At 44.2% G+C, this 9,486-nt stretch overlaps 1 pseudogene; it reads right to left on the reverse strand.

Annotated features, from left to right (window-relative positions):
* Positions 1-213: 213 nt before the first annotated feature.
* On the reverse strand, positions 214-1,161 carry LOC100411729 (SOSS complex subunit B1 pseudogene; annotated as a pseudogene).
* Positions 1,162-9,486: the final 8,325 nt, after the last annotated feature.

The raw sequence follows: 9,486 nt of genomic DNA on the forward strand, positions 1-9,486 counted from the left end.
AGGAAAGAGCAGGCAGAGGGTCCTGACTCCCAGGGGACAGGTAGTTCAGCTGGACAATGGGGAAGTATGAGATTAGGGTGGATAAGGCCACTGCTCACCCCCACTCCACTGAAGTTTAGTGCCTAAAATACTGCTACACCAGCCAGCCAGTGGAAGGCTATCTTGCTCTCCAGCAGACACCTGGGATGTGGTTGGTGGCAGAAAGGAAGAATGTCATGCTATCTTGCTGCTCCTCCGGGTTTCTTTGCCATTACTAACAGAGTTGCTGGAAAGGCCAGACAGGCCTGCAGGTATGTGGTTGGGCTGGCTTCAGGTGATTCGGGTGCTGAGCAGGTGGGAGGGAGTAAGCGGGGGATGTGGGCCATCACCAGGACCTGGTGGGACACTAAGTCCCTTCTTGTTCTGGTTCTCAGAGGCTGGAGAAGCAGCAGGGGGTTTGGTGATAGGCAGGGAAGCTGAAGGGTTGCCGTCGTTCTGCACTGCCTTGTTGAGTGCCTGCTGGGTGCTGTACTCTGGGTTTGACTCACTGAAGTCAGGAACCTCAGTATAAATCATACAGAATTCTCCAGTCTTCTGCAGATTATCCTTGCAGCCAGTATACAGTGTCAGACAACCTTTGAAAACTGGTGTATTCTTTGGTGAGCCAGATAATGTCCCCAGGCTGGATCAGATTGCCAACATCATCCCAGCCGGAGATATTGATGTTTTTTGTTATTGTTATTGTTATTGTTTGAGATGGAGTCTTGCTCTGTCATTAGACTGGAGTGCAGTGGTGTGATCTTGGCTCACTGCAACCTCCGCCTCCTGGGCTCAAGCCATTCCCCTGCCTCAGCCTTCTGAATAGCTGAGACTACAGGCGCTCACTACCATACCTGGCTAATTTTTATATTGTAGTAGAGACAGGGTTTCACCATGTTGACCAGGATGGTCTCGATCTCCTGACCTTCTGACCCACCCACCTCAGCCTCCCAAAGTGCTGGAATTACGATCATAAGCCACTGCACCCAGTCATTGCTGCCTGTTTTGTCCGCCACTTCGCAGGTCTCAACCACATGCCCGTCCTTTGTCTTGGTCACTTGGCCTGTCTCCAGCACAATGAAGATAAGGTTCAGATCCCTGAGTCTGGGCTTGATATCCTTTCACAAAGGTCTCCATCATCATGCTGCCCGATCCTCGGCACCCCACTGGATGGGGAATAGGGGATGCAGGCTCAGTGCTTGAATTCTTTGCCCCCATGCTTCACTTCCCAAGGCCTACCTGCCACATTAGACTGGGGTCAGACAGCCTCAACCCCTCTAACCTTTGTAAAAGATTAAAAATAACATCCCTGGAGGCCTCCAACTTCAAGATCAGAATTTGAGAGTCTCTAGACAGGCTGTTTTGAGGCTGAAAAGCCCCCTGTGGGACGCTTTTTTAGTCTCAAGCCCTGAATTGAAAAAGCTGATTTAGACAGGGGTAGGGAACCTGGTGCAGAGCCAGGGAGTAGAATCTTACTGGCCAGACCTTCCCGAACCTTCATCCTGACAACCTGGGACTTGGTCCATCCCCTCTCCCACCAGCAGCCCACCACCAACCCAGCCCTGATTCTCTTAAATTTAAAAGATAATATTAGTGAAGAATAATAGGGTGAGGAAACAGGAACCTTCCTAAAAAATGGTTGGTTTGAATATAAACTGGTAGAACCTTATAGGAACATTTACAAAACTCCAAATCTATGAATTCATGCTGAATACCAAGAAATATGCTGCAATGATGTTAATTGCTGTAGTGGCTGTAATACCAAAAAAATGGAAACAACTTAAATGTCCATTATATTATGATATGGACATACAGTGAAACACTAGGCAGTCACTGTAAGAATCAAATCGCTCTCTTTGGGAGGCTGAGGTGGCCGGATCACAAGGTTAAGAGATCGAGACCATCCTGGCCAACACGGTGAAACCCCATCTCTACTAAAAAAACAAAAAAATTAGCCAGGCATGGTGGCATACACCTGTGATCCCAGCCACTCGGGAGGCTGAGGCAGAAGAATCGCTTGAACCCAGGAGGTGGAGGTTTCAGTGAGCCAAGATCGCACCGCTGCACTCCAGCCTGGTGACAGAGCAAGACTCTGTCTCAAAAAAAAAAAAAAATTAAGTCACTCTATATGTACTGTAAGAGTATATTGCAGATGTATTATCCAGTGTATAAAGCAAATTGTAGTAAATTACGATATTTTTGTAAACCAAAAGATTAAAAATTTTAGTATGGGCCAGGCATGGTGGCTCATGGCTATAATCCCAGCACTTTGGGAAGCTGAGGTGGGAGGATCACTTGAGCCCAGGAGTTTAAGACCAGCCTGGGTAATATTGTGTGAGATATCTTCTCTACTAAATATAAACAAAATTAGCCAGGTGTGGTGGTGGGCACCTGTAGTCCCAGCTACTTGGGAAGTTGAGGGGGAGAATCACTTGAGCCCAGGAGCTCAAGGTTGCAGTGAGTCGATTATACCACTGCACTCTAGCTGAGTGATAGGGTAAAACCCTGTCTCAAAAAAAAGAAAGAAAAGAAAAAAATATTGTTATGTATATGTATATATGTAGATGTGGAATCTACATATATGGCAAAATCTAGACTAATGTACACTGAACACTAATAATGGTTATTTTTAGCATGTGCAGCCTACATTTGCATATCATTTGAATTTTTTTAACAACAAGCTTGTGTTCCTTTTAACACCTAAAAAGAAGTTTTTGTTTTTCTCATTTTTTATTTATTTATTTTTTTGAGATGGAGTCTTGCTCTGTCACCCAGACTGGAGTGCAGTGGCGCAATCTCAGCTCTCTGCAACCTCTGCCTCCCCAGTTCAAGCAATTCTCCTGCCTCAACCTCCTGAGTAGCTGGGGCTACAGGCATGCGCCACCATGCTCACATAATTTTTAGTAGAGGTGAGGTTTCACCACTTTGGCCAGGCTGGTCTTGAACTGCTGACCTCAGGTGGTCTACCTGCCTTGGCCTCCCAAAGTGCTGGGATAACAGGTGTGAGCCACTATGCCCACTCCTGGAGTTTTAAAACTCCAGTTGGAAAGATAATTGACTTCATGGAGAAGCTGCATTCACACCATCAAAAACTCCCTGAGCTGAAGAAAACCTTAAAAGTCAACTAATGTGGTGCTTTCCAAATACTATTCTGTATTCTAATTACATCAGAAGCATGGGGGAAACTTGTTTTAAAGTACAGATTCCTGATCCCCATTTTCCAGAGATTCTGATGTAGAATTTCTGGAGTGAGGCCAGAAACCTATATTTTTAAAGCAATTTCCAAGTGATTCTGATACCAAACCAGGCATAAGAATCACTTAATTGAACCTCCCACCCAATGCAGTAACTCTCTGGGCGACTGATGTACTGCCCATCTGGGCACTAGATGTTCAATACACCCATGAGAACCTTCTAGAGAGAAGCCAGGTGGGGCGGCTCACACCTGTAATCCCAGTACTCTGGGAGGCTGAGGACGTAGGATTGCTTGAGGCCAGGAGCTTGAGACAAGTCTGGGCAACCTAACAAGACCCCATCTCTACAAAACATTTTAAGAAGCAGCCAGGCATGGTGGTATGTATCTGTAGTCGCAGCCACTCGAGGCTGAGGCAGGAAGATCGCTTAGGCCCAGGATATAGTGAACTATGACCAAGCCAATGCTCCAGCCTGGGTGACAGAGGGAGACCCTATCTCTAAAATAACCAACCCCCCAAAGAATCTTCTAGAGAGAAGACTCCAACTTTTATTGATCAAATGTAGGTGGGACTCCTTTCCCCTCCAAGATCTAGATAAGATTGGTTCAAATCCTAATAATTTCACAGCACGTTAAGTTCCACTCAGTCAGCCAGACTAAATATTTTTTCCCAAAAGCTTTGCCCACAGATACTTCCCAGGCTCTACCCCTCACCTCATTCGGTTTCCCGCTCAAATGTAATCTTCTCAGTAAACACCTTCCCTAGCCAACCTGCCACTCCGTTGCTTTCCTCAGCTGTTTTTCCTCACATTCAGTATTGTGAGTTGCCATGTTGTATACTTATGTGTGTTAGGGTATTGACAGTCTCCATGCCAGAATGTGTCCCCTCGGAGAGTAGGCATTTTATCTACTTTATTCATTCTATCCCCAGTGGCTACAATGGCACCTAGCACAAAGGTCGGAATACTCAGAAATATAGATTGATGAATGAATGAATGAAGAATAAAGAGATGTTTCTGTTCTTCCAAACCTTTCCACCCTCTCTGACCCTTCTCGTAGCTTCCTACTTCTTACTAGCTTCTCTCTCCCCTCTCTTACTTTTCTGTTCACTCTTCCCTCTCAGGAACACAACAAATTCCCCTCCTTCTTCTTGATAGGAATTTTCCTGACTTCCTCTAATCCTGTAAAGTCTGACAGCATTCCTGCTCCCGCAATCTCTCCAACATGAATTAGAGTTATCAAGGCATTTTCCCCGGTCATAAACCATTTTCTCCATAACAGATTTTTAAATGATGTTTGTATTCATCCAAAATCCTGCTCTCCATAATTTCCGCTTGATGGCCTTAGTTTGGCCCTCTGGAGCAGAAGAGAACATGTCTATGGTCACTTCCATGTGGCCACCTGGTTTCTGGTTCTGTATCATATGGTTCTTTGTGTAACATGGTTTCCAGAACTTTTCTTCCCTGGTGTTCTTTACCAGAATCCCTCCGGTTTTCAATGCCCTCCTTAGAATGCAGCACACCCACCTGAACAGTGGGGTTATTACTTTCCAAGATGTGGCTATGATATTCCTATCAATGCAGTGGCTGACTTGGAGCAAAAACATGTCTCTCTTTTTCCTGACCTGAGTTCCGGGTGGTTGGGGTTATATCAACATGCATGTATTTTCAAAGATTAAACAACAGATCAAATAAAGGTGACAAGATAATCTTATCTTTTCCCTCAGATGACCATAATTCAAATTCTAAACTTAGTTCTCAATTATTCAACTATGGCCCTCTGGGAAATTCAAGCTTTATTTTCCATATCCAGCAACTACCTATTCCTCTAAAGATTGTATTTTTTAAAGGAAGCTAACACCCCAAAAAAGTATCTCTGTATTATTAAACTTTCCAAATGAAGCTTCTGCTAAGAACACACCCCAAATATGCTAGCATTTATTTTCAATGATTTCATTGGGTAAATACACTGCTCTCCTTCTAAGTCAGGCTCCCTTCTCCATTTTTTCCTTGAAGCAAGTTTGAGATGCCCAGCATTGTATTAACTTTGTTTAGGATCCATGTAGTCAAGTAGTGGACATCTGCGAAGGCTGTTTGGAGCAAAAAACCTGGACTCATGTATCTTTCTGAAACATGATCTTTGTAGTGGACACACACTGAGCTGCCTTCTGACTCAAGATTGTCCTGGCTGTACATTCAAGCCTGGCTAGGGCCAGCTGTCCAAGAGTAGAAGACATTGACCCAGATTGGGCCAATCAGAATTTGAATAGAATACACAGAAGACAGGCAGAGTTGAGGTATCTAATGCCAGTGATATGAAGGAGTCCAGGAGCTCCAGCTGCTGCCTAGGGTCCTGCCCTCTCCTCATTCTGGCCTTTCTGCTATTTAGAATCCTCCCATAAATCTGTTTTTTATTATATTGGCTAAGGTTGAATGTTAACCAGTGTTAACAGCAATTCAGTACTTCATTAAGTACTGGGGAGGAATCTCCAGGGTATTATCACAGAACTCTATCACTGGCCCTGTGTTCCTTGTCACCTTTGTTCAGAGCCTTAGACCAAACATTAATGCACTCATCATCACCTGAAGCCTGAGCTCTGCAATGATTTCTTTTCTTATTTATTTACTTATTGAGTTGAAGTCTCACTCTGTCACCCAGGCTGCAGTGCAGTGGCACGATCTCTGCTCATTGCAACCTCTGCCTCCCAAGTTCAAATGATTCTCCTGCCTCAGCCACCCAAGTAGCTGGGTTTACAAGCGTGTGGCACGACACCTGACTAATTTTTGTATTTTTAGTGGAGAGAGAGTTTTACCATGTTGGTAAGGCTGGTCTCAAACTCCTGACCTCAAAAGATCTGCCCACCTCAGCCTCCCAAAGGTCTGGGAATAAAGGCATGAACCTACACACCTGGCCAGAGCTCTGCATTCCTAACAGGTCCCAGGTGCTATCTATGCTGCTGGTCTACATTTTGAAGAGCGAGGCCTTAGAATACATAGAAGCTATGGTTACCAAACCTGCAGCTGCCCCCAAGTTTAAAAGAAAAGCTAACATGGAATTACTGAATCTGAGCATTTACATCCCAAATTAAGGTTAGATTAGAATTGGCAGGACTAATAATAGCTATTATTTATTGTAATACATACTGGCCACTGGACTATGTTCTTCTGTATTCTCAAGGCATCATCCTAGCAAGCCCTGAGATGAGCGGTATTATTATCCCCTTTTAGAAACCAGTCAATTAAGGATGTGCCCAAGGCCATATGGTTAGTAAGGAGTTTAGGCAAGGTGAAACACAAGCCGTCAGACTCCAGGGCCCTTGATACCATCACACAGCAATGCCGTTCTGAGGTATTCGGGCCAGAGTCAAAGAACATGTACAGCATGATAGAGAGCCCTTCTGCCTCAAGCAGAAGGTTGGATTGGATGACCTCCAACCTCCTACCTAACCAAGAGACTGTCCTTTCTAAGCAGAATACCTTCATTTCCCTTGTCTCCTCTCACATCGACTGATACTGAAATGGAGAAAATGATGCGTCTATCTTGTGTGTGTGTTCCTATAGAAAGACAGAGATCATTATCAGTGATAACGTTTATGTGATTATAGAAGCCGACAAGTCCCAAGATCTGCGGTCAGCAAGCTGGAGACCCAGGAGAGCTGATGGTATAGTTCCAGGCTGAAGGCCAGCAAGCTCAAGACCCAAGAAGAGCTCATGTTTCAGTTCAAGTCCAAAGGCAAAGACAAAAATGATGCCCAGCTCAAAGGCAATCAGGTAGGAAGAACTCCCTCTTATTGGGGCATAGTCAGATTTTTGTTGTATTCAGGCCTTCAGTAGATTGGCTGAGGCCCACTCACATTGGCGGGGACAATCACATTTACCCAATCTATTGATTCAAATATTAAACACATCCAGAAACACCCCTACAGAAACACTCAGAATAATGTTTGACTAAATATCTGGGCATCCCATTGCTCAGTTAAGTTAACACATAAAATTCATCATTCCCCACACTTTCTCCCAAGGATCTCCCCAGCTGACATTTTCTCTTGCTCGTCATGGGTTGAGATGGCCAATTTCACCTGGGGCTGGCCTCACTTGACGTGGACTACAAATTGGGATTTCCCCCTACCTGTGCAAATGCAAATTCCAATCAGCTTTTTAATCAATAAATGGAATTTCCTCAGTCAGGGATAATTCTGGCTTCTCTTCTTTAGAGTTAAATGGATGATCTAGAAGCCTCTAGATAATACCTCCATCTTCAAAATCTAAGTATTTATGATTCTGAAAAAAAAAGTGTCAGTCTTTTGAAAATTATGTTGATGAGTTCGATGCTCCATCATTGTAAGGTGCATTGTGTCAAGGGACTGCACATGCTCACATCAGAACCACTCACTTGGAGGTCACTAGAAAAACAGATCGAAACAAAAGCATAAATAAGCAATAAATAAGCAAATAACCTGTCTCACATTTACATGCAAACCTCTCTTAAATAGCATTGGAGATGGCATCTGAAACTGAAGAGAAAATTATATCCAGTGAGGCAGAGAAGTCATTTTATAGTAACTCTTTCTTGTTAGCACAGTTTAGTGAATAATATTTAAGTAGCAAGAGCAAGAAGTGAGTCACCATAATTATTTTTTTTTATGCTTGTGGAATGCCATCGGGCAGCTTTGTTCCAGGAAACTATGCATAATCACATTTCTCAAGCAAAGAATTTACAGTGAGATAAGGGAGAAAAGGCAGAGATAGCAAGGTACAATCTACGAAATTCTGTTAATTGAGTGCACTAAAATTACTCGTTTTTTCTTTTGAAACAGTCCAGTTCTGTCACTCAGGCTGGATTGTAGTGGTGTGATCTTGGTTTACTGCAGCCCCAACCTCCCCGGCTCAAGTGATCCTCCCACTTCAACCCCCCAAGGAGTTGGGACTACAGGCACATGCTACGCCTGGCTAATTTTTTAAACTTTCTGTAGAACCGGAGATCTTGCTCTGTTGCTCAGGCTGATCTTGAACTCCTGGGCTCAAGCTATTTGCCATCCTCGGCCTGTCAAAGTGCTGAGACTACAGGCATGAGCCATCGCACCCAGCCAAATTACTCTTAATATTATTAGCTGACTTGGCCAGGCACGGTGGCTCACACCTGTAATCCCAGCACTTTGGGAAGCCAAGATGGGTGGGTCACAAGGTCAGGAGATCAAGACCATCCTGGCTAACATGGTGAAACCCTGTTTCTACTAAAAATTATATATATATATATTTTAAGAGCCAGGAAGAGCTCATGTTTCAGTTCAAGTCCAAAGGCAAAGACAAAATATATGTATGTATGTATGTTTACTTAGCTGACTTATTTGCAAAGAAATATGGGTAATCTTTGTCTCAAATACATTGTGTAATTACTGTCTCTATCTTGTGATATTTAATCTTCCTGGAAATGTCAATAGACCAAAAAATGTCAGCTTTCAGGACAGAGCAGGAAGCTGCTAGGGTCTGGTTCTCTCTGATCCCAAGATGACCATCACCATGACTAAAGTCCAACTACAAGGATGCTGATGTTGTGAAGATCTGCCTCCTTGATAACTCCATAGGAGGCAGATAGACACAGAAGGTGACTATTGGGGCACTGCTGGCCTTGAGCAACTGCTCAGGAATGGAGTCCAAAGTTGGTGGTTCAAAGGCCTCCCACTACCCTCACCATAAAGAACAAGTCCTCAGCATGGCTGGGCCTCCTCCAGTCCTTTCAGTCCCAGGATATGCCATGCTCCTTTCTGGTCACGGGGCCTCCCCCCATGTGTTCTTATCCCCCAGTGCACGTTCCCTTCTCCTCTTTCTTTAGCTGTCACCTCTTCTGTCATGGACTCACAGGCTTCCCCAATCTAATCAGGCAATTTCCCCTTTACAGATTCTCATAGTATCTTGTTCTCCTGCCTCACAGCTCTTGATGCAGCTCTAAGTTTACATGAGTATAAATTACCCCCTCGTGTTGGTGCTTCATGGGAATTGTAGGCCAGAAAGAGCAGGCATTCCCATCTTGTTTTGATCAGCACTGTGTCCTTGGTGAGGACGTGGCACATGGTATGTCCTCAATTACAAATATTTGTTGAATGAATGATTGCAAGAATGAATGATAGTGAGGGTGAAGGATGTTGTGCCTCACGCTTTTCCCAGAACTAGGGAAAGGCATGATCACCATGAATTCAATACCCTTGTAGTTCTGCCCTTGGCTCAGTCCTGCACATGCATGCATATTAACAGGGGACTGATGGATGGAATGCAGTG

This window comes from Callithrix jacchus, chromosome 2 (genome assembly GCF_049354715.1).
Source record: "Callithrix jacchus isolate 240 chromosome 2, calJac240_pri, whole genome shotgun sequence".
Classification (NCBI taxonomy): Eukaryota; Metazoa; Chordata; class Mammalia; order Primates; family Cebidae; genus Callithrix; species Callithrix jacchus.